Raw genomic sequence first — 18,646 nt, forward strand, 5'->3', positions numbered from 1 at the left:
ATAAGAGCCTGCACTCAGCTCTTAGTCATCATCACCACTGAATGCGGCTAATAGCCAGCTGAGTAGACCTCTTAAGGCAGCTGAGCCAACACACATGATGATGTCTCTTCTTCACTAAAATTCATTGACACCAGTGTTACAGCTTCTCAATGCTGCCAGTTATTCTCCGTTTCTATTTGGGCTGGGAGATCTTCTCTGTAGTCCAACAGACATTTATTAACTCCAGTGTCATTGCTAATAAGTGAGATAATCACTGGATGAGTTTAACACTGCGCGGTTAAGATTTTAACACCTGCCAGGTCATTGGTGATTGGTCTTGGGTTAAGGTTAGTTTTTATTTTCCCCACATGGAAAATGGTCAAATTCTCAGAAACAGAAAGATGTTGCCTTTCAAGTGAAGTGTCATGTTTTCATTTTGACATCACAGTTTTCCTTTTAAAAATGTTTTCCATTTGGGTATTCCAAAAGTCAAAAGTACATCATGATTAACCTTTACCCTTAACACACACACGCACACACAAACACACAATACAACACTGCGGAGAGTGTAAGAGTGTTTACAAGATCTTTTGAGTGTTTACTTCCTACTTCAAGTATGTTGACAAAGACTACATACCATAATCATTGGATACCACAGCTAATGTTTTTATGCTTCTCACTTTTGAATCTTTAACTTAAGGCATTGAATTTTCTAAATGGCCACAATTTTTCAGTTTAGGGAAACATACTCTTTTTTTTTTTTTTTTATGTGCACGTTTTTGAACAATGGGGAATTTAAATGCCCAACTTGGTCTCAGTTTAGACAAAAAACAAACAAACAAACATGTAAACAAGAATTTAAAAAACACCAGACACGATGGAGCTATTGTGGAAAAATATAAGCACCAGTGTCTGAAAATAATGTAAAAATATTACTCCTAAGCTCAGGATTTCTATGCAGCCAACGATGATGAGACTCTAATATCATTCAAAAAGTGCAAATCTAATTGATGCTTAAAAAATGACTTGTTATCATCAATTTTCAAATGGCTAACAAAACACTTCTTTGTAACAACCATTACAAAAGAGTATGCATGCCCATCCTGACACGTGTGTCGAATTCTCAACCATTTCCCTGAAATATCAACTTATGTGCTCCACCCAGATTCAGTTAAACAGCTAAAAAGATACCAGGCCATCATATTTGTTTGGCTCTTTTTGACTCCCTCACAGTCTCCTTTCAACCATCTCAGGCTCAAATTAAACTTTTTGTTGCTAATGCACAACCAAGTCCTGCAGTGGTACTTCTGAGTAAAAAAAAAAAAAAACCAAACTCATAAAATATGTATGTGGGGTAATCAGGTTGTTAGTTTTTAACAGTTGCAAATCTGCAACGCCTGCCTCGAGAGGGTTAATGTGTCCCACCTGTTTGTCCTTCGCTGGTTTCCTCCACAGCGGATTCTTTTCACCAGCAAACACAAAGCCCTGTGAAAAAGAATGAAAAGAGGCCACTAAGTTTTAAACACAAGTTAAAGTTTTTCCTTACTCTATGATGAGAAATGAGTATATTCGCTCCAGATACACATACATTCATTTCAAAGTGTGAAGAGTTGCGAGCATTAACTTGCACATAACCATGTCGGTTACATGCCAGCATGCTAACATGAAACTAGCGTGGCTGATTAGATTTATTATCAATCTAATTATAATGATGACATTCAATTAATACGCTGACAAGAAGATGAGTTGGAAAAAAAATCCCCTTGAATCCCCTCTAACGATCATCTGACCTTTAGATCATCCTCCATCGACACAACCCTAGTTTATCAGTCTTCCAGTGTCCACTGTCTCTTTTAAAATAGGGGCCAGTTTCAATTTCTCATAACATGCACGACTGAAGAGCCAGCAGACCAGACAACAGTTGAGACTCACACCAGTCTTATCAAAGCATCTTGTGCAGGGGTTTTTGCATCACAATAATGCAAATGCAGCTTCCTTTATAAGAAAAAGAGGATATTAAAATTAATGGTAACACTTTCTTGCAGGGAAACTGAGCAGCACTGCAGATTTTTACAACTTGGGTCAGTAACCTTTTACATCATAGGAACTTTTTCATATCTCCAGGATGTCACAGTACTGTTCCTATTGGCAATGCAAACCCAAATAGAAAAAAACCCCACACATCCCGAGGATGTAGTTATTCCCCAGTGACTATGGAGTTCAAAAGCACCTTGCAAGCGACAAATTTCAATTAGAAGACACAGAAAAGAGTTGCATTTAAGCATAAATATTGATTTAAATACCACATCAGAGTACCGACAACAACACAGTCTCCTCTCTATTCAATTGTGTAACTTCCATTTGTGTAATCAATATCTTCCACTTATCCAAAGTTGATTTGTGGTGGCAGCATGCTGGGGAGGATGTTCCAGTCATCCTTCTCCCCTACAACTTCTTCCAGTTCCTTATGAGATCCTGAGGTATTCCCAGGCCAAACCACCTTGACTGGCTCCTTGCAACACGGAGGAGCAGCAGCCCTATTCCAACGTCTCTCTCTAAGGCCAGCCCAGCTACCTTCTAGGAGAAGCTCATTTCAATCGCTTGTAATCAGTCTTATTCTTTAGTTCATTTCCAAGATCTCATGACCATACTGTAGGTCACAGTTGCAACACAGACAGTCTGTTAAATCAAAAGTTTATAAAACTTTACCTATTTTATCTAATGGGGGAATGATCTTAATAATGCAGATGAGTTAAGAGTGTGTAAAAACATGTCTCTCCAAAGCAAAGTGTCTCAAATTGAAGAGCATAACAAGTATAATTTCCACAGGCAGCATGTATAAATCCCAAACGCAGAAAACGTATACACAACACTGATGCATTAAGGCCTTTAGTTTCAGACTGCGCTTTCCAGTGTGGTTGTGGGCATATAGAGCTGCTGTGGGCTGGGAAATAAAAAAAATCAATCACTCAGTCAATAAAAACAATACATTTTTCTTTCCGTTTATTCCTCGTGGAACTTACTGTTAAACTATTTTTGTCCAGCAAAATGTCTGATGTTAACTTTGAGGCTGGAGTCAATGTGGACTAAACGGGCACTTCAGTCGAACCCTGCTGACATCAGGCGTCTGATGGGAATATAAAGCCCATAGATGTGAAACCAACCCTTTGTTTTAAGAGATTTCAGCCCCCTCACAGGGATGTTTGCCTCCACTTAGATTGTTTTTTTTAGTGGTATTCATGGAACAGTTTTGTTAGCAGCCAGCTTGTTTACTTCTGGACTGGACCTAACAGTGATGTTATCAGCTGTGGGGAAAATTTGGAAACAACAAGTCAGAGGAAAACTTGTTGTTTGGCAACTCAGTACTCGAGTTCATGTTTAAAAACAGCTTAACAGCTTCATCCCCAAATCAAAATGACCTACTTTCTTCTCTGTAATTCACACCAAAGCAAAAAAAGTTCCCTCCTGTCTAATGGTTCTCTGCAGGTTGCTCAGGTTGTTTTTGTTGTGCCTTATCCCACTGTCAGACATACTCCAATTTGGCGACGGTAGTATGCTAGAGAGCCTCCCGGAACTGGAGCTGGAGGGGCCACTTTCGCCACAACCTGGAGTAGGTGGAGAGCTGGGACCACTACACTGAGCTCAGAGCAAAACAAGGACTTTAGTCGCCAGCTACAGCACAAGATGACAGAGCTGGAGTCCATCCACGGGGTGAGAAACATGTTCGAGAGGCAGCTGAGGGGCACAGTTTAGTGTCTTAAAGCATTTATGGTATTCTGTCACGAGTCTCTCTTCACGAGTAAATGGAGGCGTTGTTCTTCACAGCATTGCATTTGGTGGGTGTAGTCTGATAGAAAGAAATGAGTTCCTATATGAACTGTGAACATGTTTTTTTCCCCCTTTCTGCAAATAAAGCGCCATCTGATCCCAGTATATTATAGAGAAAGGCAGACATCTCTACAGCCGATATCTCCAAAAACTGGGCAACAGTTTTGCAATATTTCAACACAATAAAAGCAAAAAGCAAATTCTGGGGTCCAAGCATTTAATTAGGGCTGTGCAATATGACCAGAATCTCATATCCCGATATAAAACATCTATCGTCCCGATAACGATATAAATCACAAAAAAATTTATATTTTCTGTAAATTCTGTGAATCTCGGGTAGGTGAAGTGTTTCCAGCTGGGCGTCGTGTAGCTGGAGTCGAGTGTTTTAACCGATGCATGAAACTACACATTTTTAGACATAGGTTGTAACAGCCGCCGTTTTCTTTGTGAGTATTTATTACACGGCGTGCTGCGGGGAAAAGCCTGTTCTAACGTTTGAGTCTAAGGTTTATTTTTTAGCACCTGACGGCTCTTTTTTGCTTCTCATCCGTCAATACTCTGCATACTTTTTCACGTGATTCCGTTTATTTTGAAAAGTCTCCACATGATCTTGAGCTTTATTGTGAAAGGTTTATGTGGAAAATAAACAAGCGGACATGTGATGGTTTTACCGTCGTTGTTTCTAACGACAGCGCATAAAAACAGGCGCTTGTCCGTCCGTAGTGTGGTTATATTAAATATAAGAGAAAGAGAGAACTTTAAGAAATTAATATACTGTAGCCACTACAGTGACCATCAAAACCATGAAAAAAAAATATTGCCGTAAAGTTTATTTTGCGACGCCACGAAACAAACGATAGCGTAAAATGAAACGATAGACGTTTTTATATCGTCATCCGATATATATCGTTATATCGAACAGCCCTACATTTAATCATACTTTTCCCCCCCCTATTCTATAACAAACCCATCAGCCTCTTTCAGCCCTCATCAGTGAAGCAGCACATTACTCAGCCTCAGATGACTGTTGGTGGAGCATCTTGTGACTGAGAGCAGAGCGGAAAAAAAAAATCCTCACAGTCTGCTGTTTGTTGGGCTGAAAACCAGCTGGACAATGTGACACCAAACATTCCTGGGTTTTGTGAAAAATAACTGTTCAGGCTGACAGAGTGGAGAGTGTCTGAACACAGAAAACACAAGCTGCCATTCATACCAGTGGATGGGAGGAGTGTATCTAACAGTCCAATCGGTGAGCAGCTGAATGTGTGACAGGGTCAAATTCACAAGAGGAATGTGACCAAGGAAACATGTTTCTGTCTCGAGTGTTCAGGACAAGTATCCACGGCAGTGTTGGCAACATTTTTTCCTCAGAGGGCCAGACTGAGTTAGATAGAGTAAGCAGAAGGAAACAAAGTGCTTAAAATCCACTAGAAAATTCCTGAAAAAATTATGAATGTGCCAGTGTCCCTATTTCTGTGTAAAATAGGTTTGCGGAGATTGCAGCAAATATTGTAAGGAAAATGTAGACAGCTGGAAACTAGAAACAGATTTTAATTGTTTATGTTAATATCCTGATAAAAGTTATTTTCGAGTTTCCCAAAAGCTAAAAGATCCATGGATCTGAATTTTAGGCAGAAGAAGGAGAATAATAATAATAAGAAGAAGATAATGACAAAAATCTGACAAATAATAAATAGTCAGCCTTAATGCTATTGCACTGACGCACTCAATTAACTTTGACAGTCTTGATAGATTGCTTTAAACTGTAAAAGCCAAAGAATGTTGACTTTTCTCTGTCAGGCTGTTATGAAATCCGCTTAAATGCCTAATGCATGTATTAATATGCATGTTTGCATCAATGAATGAATAAAGAATGAATACATGATCATAGTCGTGGATATGACTCAGGGTGCATACCTGAACCAAACGGCCATCATAGTACAGACCTGCATCACTAAATCAAGAAAATCAGCTAACACCATTTCCCATGCACATACATTACTGATTAGGGCCACTCAGACATATTTGTTCCTTCATCCGAGACAACAAGGACTCTATTGAATGATGTCCTCACGCTTGTATTGAAAGTACACTGACTGCTCCCATTTCGCATTCCCCCCCAAAGTTCCATTTAGTACTGCAAACTGTGCATTGGACCTCAGCACTATCCTGACACTCTTGTGCCTGGATTGCTTAATCTAAACAGGATTCAAGTTCATCTAATCACAAGTACTGGTCTTACAGTTATGGGTGTGGTTTGGTACTGAGTGAACCTGTTACCCTGTGTAGAGCTTAGGCCTCTAAATTAACTTTCATTATTAAAAAACTAATTTAGCAATAATCTTTGGACAAACAAGTAAAAAAAACATGAAACAATTCAATAAAAACAAAAAACAAACAAATACTAAGTGTGGCAAAAACTACACACAAATTGTGTTCCCCTTGTCATTTTGACTTTATGACTACTTTATGACTTTATATGGTGGCTCCTATCAAATGAATGTGGACTGAGTGTACAGAAATTTATGAATTTGCAGAAAGGGGGAAAAAAAAGTTGGAGAACCAGTTCAAAGACACTCAAAACCAAAATACCTATTAAGTAAGTTAATGACACACACGCACTGATATCAGTGCAGGTAAAAAAATAAAAAATCAAAAAAAAATCACCAGAGATCATCATTTAAATCATGAATGAAAAATGCATTATTCTGCTGCCGTTTTTGAATCTGCTTTCACTAAAACTTGCCTGCTTCACAAAGGCGTTGCCATCTGTACAACACTCAGTGTCAGAATTATCACAGGCCTCCAAGTGTGTTTAATTCACTAGTCTCAGGATAGTGTTCTTTTGCCTGGCAACTAACCAGTTATTCAGCTAATCATATGCGCACCACCTTCAGTGGAACTCCCATCAGTATGTGTACTTCAAATAACTCCGTATCAGCTGCCAGCTACTTCAAGTTCATCTGTTATTGCCACGTAAACATTTCCAAAGCCAAACGCACTTGAATGCAAAGATAATTAAATTTATTTCACTACCAACACACACACAGACCAGGAAACTTGTATGTGATTAGTATCATGTTCACGGACACTTCAGCCTCTAGACGTGAGGAGCTACAGATGAAACCACCAACTCTGCAGTTAATTTACAACCAGTTCTACGGACTCATCCACTTTTTTCCCCCATAGTGTTGAAAAGGCTAAATTTCTCCATTTTGAAGATTCTGTGTGTGAAAGCAGAATCCAAGAATATGACACAGAGTCACATGAAAGCATGCACAGAATGTTCTGTGTGGACAATGTTCTGTGCCTCTCCTGTTTTTGGTTTTTTTTTTCCTGGTGAACTTTGAAATGAAAAGCCACTTCGGTTTTATTGAGCACATGATCTTACACAGCTGAGCCCAAAGGCCTCGCTCAGTGGACTCAGAGTCAAACTGTGGAAAACACAAAAACGCACCGGCAGGTCACTGGACCAGACCTCCAGAGCAGTTTCTGGTCCTCAGAGTCAGAAAGTCACCGAGTTGTTAACAACAGCCGGAGATGAAGAAACAGAAATGGAACAGCTGAGAATAAATTCAGCCTTTGAATTTATTTACTTATTTATTCTGCTTTCCCAAACAGCAGAGGAGCGAGCGGGTCCCTGTTCCTCTCTGATGTGTTTTATGTTTTAACAGATTTCATCTTGTCCCAGTTTGGAGCATCTTGGCTGTGATGGCAGTGTGTGCGTTCAGATCGGAGCCCTGCGTGTCTGTGCGTGCACGCTGTGATGAATGCCTGCGTGCTGATTGTGAGAGCTACGCCCAGCTCTCCAAAACAAACATTGCATTCCACCGATCCTCTGCACCAGTCACAGACCGGGAACAGGAATGAGGCCTGAGTGGGATTCCCACCTGGTAGGCAGAGGAGATGTGTACGTAGCAGAGTTCCCTGCTGGCAGAGCTCCCGGTCAGCTCAACAACACATTGACAGGAGGATAGAAAACAAACCACAGCGGGGACTCTTTGCAGCGTCTGCAGTCTGAACATGAACTGAACTGACTACTGGCAGGGATTCCCCCACAGAACAGTGCAGTCCACCCACATCCTAAAACAGCTCATGTAAAAACAGACCATGGCCACACCGCCTAAACTATAGTGACCCCCATCTCATCCCACACATCGGATATGCTGTGCTGAGGTTATACATTCACTAAATTTAAGGTATAAAAGAAGGCTCTGTTTATTTAAGGCAGGGTTGGACACCTCTTGTATAAAACACTAATCTTTTTGCCACACTTGGCTGGATTAGCTGGAATGCACTGCAGGGACATAGTCTTTGGGTAATTGGGCTGCAAACGTTGTTCAAATATCCTTGAAAGGTCTTTTACCCATGGATCACTGCAAACAATTGCAAAGTAGTGATAAGAAGTGGAAAATGATATCAAAATCAAAGTTCAAAAAATAAACATAAAACATTTCCAGCACAGTTTAGCTTTATCCTTGCCACATTAGCGGGCCATTTCCGGTAGAAATGTGAACATAATGAGTAACAAATATTAAAAAATATTGCAGCAGCACATAAATATGAGCTGGACTCCAAATGGTCACTTGAAGGTTAAAAACATAAACAGTGCGCACAATATTGATCTAAATTTACCATATATGATGTGAAATGCGTTCATTTGATGTCAATCAATTTAAATGTTGCCACAAACATACCTTAATGCAGCGGTCCCCAACCTTTTTTGCGTCACGGACCGGTTTATGCCCGACAATATTTTCACAAACCGGCCTTTAAGGTGTCGCGGATAAATACAGCAAAATAAAACTAGTACCGGTACCGAAAAAAAGAAGATTTATTCATAACACACGTGAAAAGACCCAGGAAAACCGAGTTAATGATAAAAATGATAACAAAATAACGCTAAAAACCGATAAAAACCCTGAAAACCATACATTTCACACCCGAGCCTCAACTCTCGCGGCCCGGTACCAAACGATTCACAGACCGGTACCGGTCCGAGGCCCGGGGCTGCCTTAATGCATCCCTAACAATGCCTTCATTAAAACAAATAATAAAATGGAGGCTGCTGATGACTCATATGTTAAAATTCTGTAAAATTATCCAGTGGTTAATGAGGTGTTTTTTTCCAAGGGGAACAAACCACATAATTAACAAAATATGGCAACATATATCATGCTAATGGCCAAAAACCTTATTGTTCTTCTCTGTGAGTCTTTAAAATGATGCAGCCGATGCTCCAACTGCATTCATGTGAGAACAAATCTGATAAGGAACTATGTAGGTTACACTGATATTTCCACCAAATCTTTTACAGTACTCAGCCTCCAGTGGAGCTTCAAAGGATTAGATGACAGAGAAAGACAGAAGTCTGGTGGTGGGGGGGAAAAAAGAAAGAAATATACTCCACCTCTGCTCATTTTATGGAGAAAAATAAAATGGTTCAAGCACCAACACCAACACTGTTTTGAATTTTAAAAAAAGTTTCTGAGGTCAAAAAGCAACATGTCAAATAAAGGGAGGAAACAGACACACAGAAACAGCACCTGTTGGGAGTGTAAGTAGAGGGAAGTGAAATTTTGACTGTTGCCAACACAACATGAGGAAACCACCGAGCCTTCACTTCCTGTTGGCTCTCCATGTGCCCTCCATCTGCTCACTTCCTCCTCTGACTGGTGCCTTTTTTTCGGACCGTCTCTGAGAACAGAATCTTCCTATACATCTGAAATTTTAAGAAGCTCCTCTGAAGTCATGAAGTACCAGATTGAAAAAAAATTAAATAAATGACAATAATAATTAAGAGAGAAGGAGATGGAGGAAGAGTCTGATGCCTACCTCAAACTATGTTGTATGACTGACTTCCACACACTTTGTCACAAATGCATGATGATGTTTTACTACAGAAAAGTTGCGTATAAAAATATTTTTCAGTGTTAAACATTATGTGTGTGTGTGGGTGTCACTTAAAAAACCAGGCCCACACCCACATCACCTTCACCTCAAACCTGGTCGTCACGCACACTTTGTTTCAGCCACCTGAGTGGAAAAATCCTGTGGGTTTTCTACAGACTTATACAGAGGTTCAGCATTTTCCAAGTCAAGCAGAATGCGGACTGTTGTGTGAGACATTGTTATATCCCTTGCATCTCTTTAGCCTTTTATTGAAACAGAGATTTTCTCCCTCTCTCTCTACGTGCTGCAGCTGAACAGCATTCTGGTGAGTAGTGGAAGTGCACATCTAGCCCCCGACAAAGCGCTTCTTGCCATTTGGGCTCTCTGTTGTATGGTTGCTAGGATTAGTCGTGTTTAGTTTCACTAGAAATCTGTCCTTTGAAACAGACTTGTGGCAAACCTGTAAAACCTCAGTATGCTTTCTTTTGTGTTTGAATAAATCTGGCTGCAAGCTTGGTGGGAGTTTTCTGACAGTATTTAAACACTTTCTCTCCTCTTTTGTGGCTAGCCAGGGAGCCTAGGTTTTATAGTTTTGCTTTGTTTTGTTGTTTTTTTGTTTTTTTAAACCTACAGCTCGGTGTTTCTCTTCTTTCTAGAAAAAGTGGATAGGTGTGGGTGGGGGTCTGTTTGTTGGTTTGGCCTTGAAGACCCAGAAGGCTATTTTCTTGCTTTCCTTTTCCTAACCAATGCAATATAACCTACAGAACTGTACTTCAAATAAATGAGCATCAGGAAAGTGTTTACTGGGGTTAAAGGTCAGGGGAGCCAACAGCTTATTCCCCATAGATTTCTATAAAACAGTAAGTCTTTTAGAAACCAGAGGAGTCGCCCAATGCTGTCAATTAAAAAAAAAAAAAAAAATCAGATTTCACTGGCTTTACTTTTCCCAAAGTAAAGCCACATCCCCCTTTTATACCATCTATGGTATGCACAAAAGCACTATTGTTCTGCATATTTTTAAGGCAATGACTCTGCGTCACCATCCTTAACAGAAGCCTGTTCAAATTCCTCCTATTTCCAGCCATTTCTGCCCATCCTGATGATTTCCCTTTGGGAATAAGAGCAAATACAAATTTCAGGAAAAACACAACTAAACAGATTAAAATATTTACCTCTGAGTCATTTCACTTGGAGTTCTTTTTAGCTGGTTCAAACCTCTCTGGTCTTGGACAGACACTTTCTCCTGTGGCTTCGGTCTTTTTATTCCCTCGTCTTTATCAGTTGGTAACATGTAGCAGAGGGCTGCCAAGTAGGCTGCCCCTCTTGAATATATGCACACCCAAACACAAGAGTGGGCTGCACACTCTTCACAGACACCAACCTGAATTACACAGCCGCTCAGCCAAGGAGCTGAGTCAGATTACCGCAGTCTGTTTAATATACAACATCTAAAGGTGAGCGTTATGGAGCTTTCGGGAAGGGAGTGGCTCTTGTACCTGCCTCTATTGGAACCGGTGTAAACAGGACTGTAGCCACTCCAGCTGGAGAGTCGGCCTTTCTTATCACTCTGCCAGAGTCGATGATGGTTTAACCTTTTTTAAATAGTGAGCACACAGGAAGAGGATGCACGAGCAGCTTTTACAGCTGTCTGAGTTCTCTGAATTAGGAGCAATAGGACTGAAGAAGGTCATTTACAGCAAATAAGCTCCATTTTAATCTCTATTTTAGATCTATAAAATCTCTGTGATATCCAGAAAACGTATATGAAAGTGTATTTATATTTGCAACTAGGGTTAGGTGACTATTGTGCTTGTCTTTTTGTTAGCAAAGTTACATTAGTCAAAAGTCATGAAAGGCACAGATTCATTATAGTCATTCATGTTTAGATTCATTAATATAGTGCTGCCTTCTGTTGTTTGTTTGTTTTTTAGGGTTATTCGGTTTTCCTTTATTTTTTACCATTGTGAGACAGGTTCAAAACTATATATCACCTCAGGATATTGGAACAATTGTCTTGATTTTCAAGAAAAATATCCAAAACTAGTCTTGATCCAAATATCCTTCTGGATCTTGATTCCTTCTGTTAAGGGAATTTTCATTCTTAACGGAGGTCTCAGATTGCTCTTATCATCAATTAATTTGCTGATTATTTTTGCAACAAGTGTCTCGTCTACAAAAGATTACAAAACTGAGAACTGGCAACCGGAATTCTCTAGAGCACAAAGCAGCGCCAGCAAAATTTCATTTTCTGTCTCAACAACAGTCCAAAATCTGAAATATTCAAGTTGCTCTAAGGTAGACATGGAAAAGCAGCAAATTCTCACATTTTAAAACAGAAACATTTTTGCCATTTCTGATTGAAAATTTAAAAAAAAGAAGAAAAAAAAGAGCATAATTCAAATAGTTGGTGTATAATTTTCTACTAAATGAACTAACTGTTGTGAATATAACTTATCCTCATAGCAACAGCATAGTTATCCAGCATCACCTGACATCAACTGTAACAACCCACAGAGCAAAAAAAATAAAACACACTCACACTTATCCATCTATGCTAATACAGTCACACAGACTCACACAGCCTGGCTCACTGCAGCTCATCACATTCACAACAAGCTTCAACACCTCTCTGCAACAATGGCTTCATCAGGATTCACACACACACACACACACACACACACACACACACACACACACACACACACACACACACACACACACGCCTGAGTGTGTCTTAGCGGCAGCTTCACCTTTGTGAGGTGAGAAATGTTAAACTGAGAGCACCAAGACAGATAAATGTGCATTAGATTTGCTAAGATTTCTTTTTAAAATTGTATATATCCTGTGAGACAGACAAACATTTAGTACACACGTGTACAGTACGTCAATGTCAAACAGCTACATGTGGGCCAGCATTATCGTAGCTACATATGCCAAACGGCAGCCTGATCTGAACCACTGAGTCATTGTCCACATATCTGATTTTTTTTTTCAGTGCTTCCAACAGGTCTCTTTTTGTGCTAATCGATAAGCGTTTCCATGGATGGAAAAACAAATAGCCAATCACAGCCTTTGTGGGTGGAAGGACAACATTTTCATGTCCCAGAGCCAGAAAAAATACGAGTATGTACTGCTTTCTGAATTTCAGCTTACAAAACATGATAAAAAGCAAACTCAAACCATGAGCACTGTCAGAATAATGAATAAATAACGAACAATGAAAAGGAATTGGAATTCAAATGGATCACCGGTGCGGCAAACAGCAGAGAAAGGTAAAAGCTGGTGGCAGACAATTAAAATTATTTATTACCCAGATTGAATCTAATCATTGTCGCCACATAATGTAGATTGGAAATAATTAGACTGACTGCCTACAAATATTTTTGCCATAAACCCACAGTACAATCCCCAGTCTTTCAGGAGTAAGGGACAGACTGAATGAGTCAGCAAAAGAAATCCTTATTTATACTGCAACTTCTTCTTCGATGTTGCTTCTAAACCACGTCTCATTCTGCTGTATGTTGGTGTGATTACAGCTGTTTTGTGTGCACTAGGACTTGGAAACCAGGACAAAGCTCGATGTTGGTGGGAATCTTTGCTGCTTATAATACAGAAAATGCAGTGCCTTTTGTAACTTTTAATTAGGCTGATAATCAACAGTTTACCTCCAAAGACACAAAGTCCTTTATTTTTATCTTGAATTTAATTTGTCACCTCAGATTGTGCACAGATGGAGCTGTTATTTAATTCTAAAAAAAAAAAAAAAAAATCTACTGCATGGAGCATGTCAAGAAAAAAAAATTGAGATGCAGCTAAATTTCTAGTTTTGCTTCTTTCTTACTTTTTTCTTAAAAAAGAAAAAAAAAACTCAACTTGTTAATTAGTCACTATGATCATCCCCAACTCAAATTGAAAACGTTCCCTCACTCACGTCTGCAGCAAAGCAAATTATTAATGGTTAACAAACAGATTATTGACAGTCTAAGTGTTAGTTTAACTTTGAGTTTTTGTGCATTATGCACAGTGAGGGATGATGTAGGAAAAATAAAATCCAGGTCACTGGAGGAGCGATCATGGCCTCGATTAGTAGTCTTCTACTCACATACTGTCCATGAAAACCTCTAACTATCCAGGCTGCCGGAAGTTCATCACATAAAAGAGTTTAGTGAAATATATCCTGCATTTGTTAGCAGCTAACAGCTCTGACTCCAGACTTTAAATGAACCTTTTATCACCAATCATTATGTTTTTATTACTAAAGCATTAGAAAATAAAAGCATGCACAGCAGGTAGCGGCATCTTAATTTTAGCTGCTGTGACCCTCGCTGAGGTTGTTGATTAACATGACAAACATCAAAAGCAGCAGCTTCAACAAGCAGCAGATAATTAATGTTGATTCCATAACAGCTAAAATTACAGTTTTGGTTGTTGTCCAGTGAAAACGGTCTCTACAGCCAAACAGAAACATGACTCTGACACTGAGCGCTGTTTCGTATCAGATAAATATCAGGAGAACCACCCAGTTTAACTTCTAAGGGTATAATATAAATTTCTTATCAGCTTCACAGTGTGAATCAGGACCTCCATTATTTGAATCTGATTCATATTTAATCAACACTTCATATCATCTCCTGCTCATCTAATTTTCTGGTTCAGGCTACAGGCTGCCGATGTTTATTATGGCACTAATATAAACTGTAACGCACAAACAAAGGTGATTACCGATCCGAATTCAATATTTGACTCATAACTTTAGTTACTTTAAAGTGATGAAAGCTGAGCATAATTACATTGGATGAGCAGATTTGATAAAATAGCAATGCTCATCACATCTCAGGAACTCTGCCAACTACTGAGACTGACTCTTTGGTTGAGCTCATTTCAAGAGTGTTGACAAAAATGCTGTTTCTGAATTTTCCTCCTGCTGCTCAAACCTTCCTGTCTATCATAAATGCACAAACACCCACATCTCCACCCACTAAACACCTGCCAAGCAGCACACACACTCACACATCCACACGCAGGCGTTATGTAAGTGTGTGTCAGGAGGACACTCTCAGACGGTCCAGTTACAATCATCAATCCTGCTGACGCCTCCATGTCATCTGTGTGGATATTTCTATAAAGCAGGTGGACAGTGAACCCACTGCAGTGAGGTGGAGGCAGACTCCCATCCAATACTAGACTCACACATGGCCAAAATATGGTCTGTGGACCAGATGCCGGCCCCCTGACATCCTGAAGGGAGAATTTAACACGTCCCCAAAATAAAAAAAAATGTAAAAAGTTTTAGCTTGGGGCAGGGAGCATGCAAAAGCAGGTACACCCAAGCCTTCAAAACACATTAATAAATACAATACTTTGTGATAATAAATAACAGGTATCAGCTGTCTTTTTGCAACGTTTCATCTGGCAGGCAAACTCTAATGCCTTGAACTCCAGTTTGCAGCTGTAATTCCTGCCCTCGGTGACCTCTGTATAGCCAACCAGTTCTCTGCATGCTGCAGGTTCAGGTAAGAATGACCCTTGTTAGTTGGTCACAATCGATATCCAAGAAAAAACAAGGACTGCAGTCCAAGATATTGGGAGCTAGAGTCTGTTGAACCATGGGATGAGAGTCTTGGTACCACCACAGCTGTGACCTGATAACTCTACGGGTAAACACAAGATGGGAGCTAGCTAGCTAGTGAATGAACATTCAATATAACAGAAGGGATTGTCCAATAGTAAACTGATCATGGATGTTAAAAAAAAAAAATTAAATGAAAAATATATTTGGCTGACTAGTAATATAGCATGTGGAAGACATTGTATCTCCCCGCCCCCAAAAAAAGAGTTATTAAATAGTAAACATACGCTAAGCTCAGTGATGCCTGTGGTGGTACTGCAACGTATTGAAAATCTGAGTTACCTACAAAATTTAAAACAGAGGCTAAAAAATTAATTTTAATTAAATCATAATTATGAATAAAATTATCCTTAAACACATTAAGCATCGATATGAATTGTAGACACTGAAAAAGGTTTCTTACTGAAAATTCTTGATTTTTTTTTACCAGGTGTAAAATCCCCACGTTTTTGTTATGTCTGCAAAAACGTGGGGATTTTAACATATTTCAGGACTGTATGTGTTCATGTGTCTGTTTAGTCATTTAATGTGTGGCGCTTCATTTATTATATCCAATTCAGTCTGGCCCTCAGAAGAAAAATGCTGCATGCTTTTGCTCTCTCTGGACAACTGTGAGTCCATTATTGCGTCTTCTGTCATGTTCGCTGATCAGAGGAACAAAGGTCGACTGTGCTGAATCCTCCTTCATGCTTTGAAGAGTGTTTGTAGTCACTTTAATCCGTCATCTCTACCACTGGACTAGTTTCACCAGTCTAACGCTAAGAAGCCTTAAGCTTCAGTACTGTTGCTATGGTTACCTGCACTTGAACATACAAGAACAGGTCTGATATTTCCATGTCTTGCACATGCTGCTGGTGCAAGTGAGTTGGATTGAAACAAAGACCAAATTATCACCAATGTGAGGCTCATGATAGATTCTGCATAACGTACATTTTATTTAGCCTACTTTTTGGGGGGTTTTCGCCATTAAATTACTTGCAGTGGATCTCAACTTTGTATTTCAGTGCCTCCAGAATTCAAACAGTTTTTTCTTAAAGAAACCAAATGTTTTCTAATCCATTTGATATTATTTTTAGAAAGTAAAAAAAATAAATAAATAATAATGCTCACGCAACCTGCAGACCTTGAAATGAGCTTGTCCAGTATATCTTGGAGCAGATCAGAAAACATTTAAATGATTAAAAGAAAAAAAACAAAAAAAAAAACAAAAACGCATGTAGCTCACTGGTTAGTGCACTTTTCAAAGTGCATTCCCCAATGTTAGTTTTGGGCACCACTATTTTGTTTTTGGAGCCAAAAGTGACCAAATTTGGAAAAAAAGGTTTGAGTGCAAAAATTATCAGCTAAAAATAGAAGACGTGGTTTACAAGCTGTATCCATAAACCATATGGATACAATGTGCAGACACATACTTGTTAATTAGTGCTAAATAGCAGACTGATAAAATATTGCAATAAACATAGAGCACTAACTTCTTGGATCATCAGAGGTTTTCATTAAAATTACTCAAAAGCCACCTACACCATAAATATTAGGGTGAGGCAAACAATTAATTTTGATAGTCGACTAGTCACCGATTATTTTTGCAATTAGTTGACTAATCAGATCATGCATCCACTGGATGTAAAACGTAGTTTATTGCATCAGCATGCGTCTGCGCTTATATAACTATCATTAGCTTACAGCTTGAAGTGTTTAAGGTATGTGCTAACGAAAAATAAACCAAAAATGATAGTTTAAACTTTTAATGAATTTTGCAGATTGTCTCAGTGGAGTTTAATAAACTCAGCCGTCTGCTCCTTGCTATCTAAAATATAACAGGACACTGGAGTAAATTCTCTACTATCTCACACTTCTGTTTAATCAGTTTTCTGTTTGACGTTTATTCAGCTGTGTGAAAACGAACTTTGATCTCAGCCAAACAGATTTACTTAGGAACAAATAAAAGACTGAAAAAGCCAAACAATAACATTTTTAAGTTATCTAAGTGACTTATATATATATCATGTTTAACATGAGTAGCGAAAGACCGCAGGGGGTTTGAAAACGACTTACCGAGAGTCCACTGTTCTCACCGGCTCTAATGAGCCTTGAACCCCGGCTAGCTATCCTAACATATGTCTCCGAATACGTCGCAGCACTTTTACAAATATGTGACCGAACCGAACAGATATTTGAACTTTACACAGCTACATTATTTCCTGAAAACATGTTAAAAGTTTATTTTGTGACCTAGAAAGAGTAATAAAAGTAATATTAAAACTAAGTAGCTACCGCCATTGTTGGAAACAGGAATTGGCTGAGCTGTGCAATGAATTCTGGGATAGGTTTGGTCATACGCCCGACCCATCCTTCAAATCAGGGGAAAAGTAGGATGCGTTTGTCGGCTGCATTTGCAGAAGTCTTCGAATTTGGACAGGCTTCAAATGCTGCCTCCGAAGGATGCGGTTCCTGAATTTGGACACAGCTACGATACCGGAGTTGCTTCTTCTTCTTCGGGGTTTAACGGCAGCTGGCATCCTTGTGCAGTCAGTGCTGCCATCTTCTTTTTCAGTCCGTTATTACACTCTGAAATCCTACTACTTATTCCTGTCTTTCAGGATCTCACAAGGCTTTAAATGAGGCGTCGACTATTAAATTTGTGATCGACGATTTTGATAGTCGACGTAATCGTGACTAGTCGACTAATCGTGGCAACCCTAATAAACTTGGTGTTGAAATTCAGTTTAATGAATTCATCAACATGTTCTTTTCAAAGCTGGGAAACACAGGAGTCTATGGGGATTGAATCACTTTTGGAACCAGCCTCAAGAGTTCATGAGATGAAATGCACTTTTTGGTACATTTGAGTGTATCTTGTTATTTGATTCAATTTCAAATAAAAATGTGAGCTAATGCAAATATTACACTAACCCCAACCATGAGCATGCAAGTCAACCACAAAGACTCCCTTTGTGAGACACACTAGAAACAAAAAAAGAACATTTGAGCCCTTTTCAAGGGCTTCAGCTCTCATGTTATTCATAATTTCAGTTTGTTAACCTCCAATTCGTGGCGTATTTTGTATCTGCAGCTCATGGGTACTGCTGCCTGAGTGAGGATTTCCTGCTTAAATATTTTACAATTGAATAAAATGGATAGCATGCAGTCATAGTTCAGCAGTTCTTTATTACAGTGGGATGACCTCTTTTTTTTGCCAGCAGGGATATGAAAAAATGATAAAGGCCAATGGCTCTATTATAACCACAATCACTGAGGCTCTGCAGAGCAGAGAGCATGCATATCTTAAATATAGGCCTGAGCTTCTCAAAGCTGCAC

At 39.2% G+C, this 18,646-nt stretch overlaps 1 protein-coding gene across 6 annotated transcripts in view; it reads right to left on the reverse strand.

Moving 5' to 3' along the window:
- The window catches only part of LOC113022133 (plasma membrane calcium-transporting ATPase 1-like), a 127,701-nt gene that overhangs the window by 96,791 nt on the left and 12,264 nt on the right, over window positions 1-18,646 (reverse strand). For 5 of the 6 annotated variants that reach the window (XM_026167212.1, XM_026167208.1, XM_026167209.1 and 2 more), the window contains exon 2: window positions 1,405-1,464. The exons of the other annotated variant lie outside the window; for it this stretch is intronic. The gene's annotated coding sequence lies outside the window, so the exon portion shown is untranslated. The remainder of the gene's footprint in view (window positions 1-1,404; window positions 1,465-18,646) is intronic. 6 annotated transcript variants of the gene reach the window in all.

Source organism: Astatotilapia calliptera, chromosome 5, assembly GCF_900246225.1.
Source record: "Astatotilapia calliptera chromosome 5, fAstCal1.2, whole genome shotgun sequence".
Classification (NCBI taxonomy): domain Eukaryota; kingdom Metazoa; phylum Chordata; class Actinopteri; order Cichliformes; family Cichlidae; genus Astatotilapia; species Astatotilapia calliptera.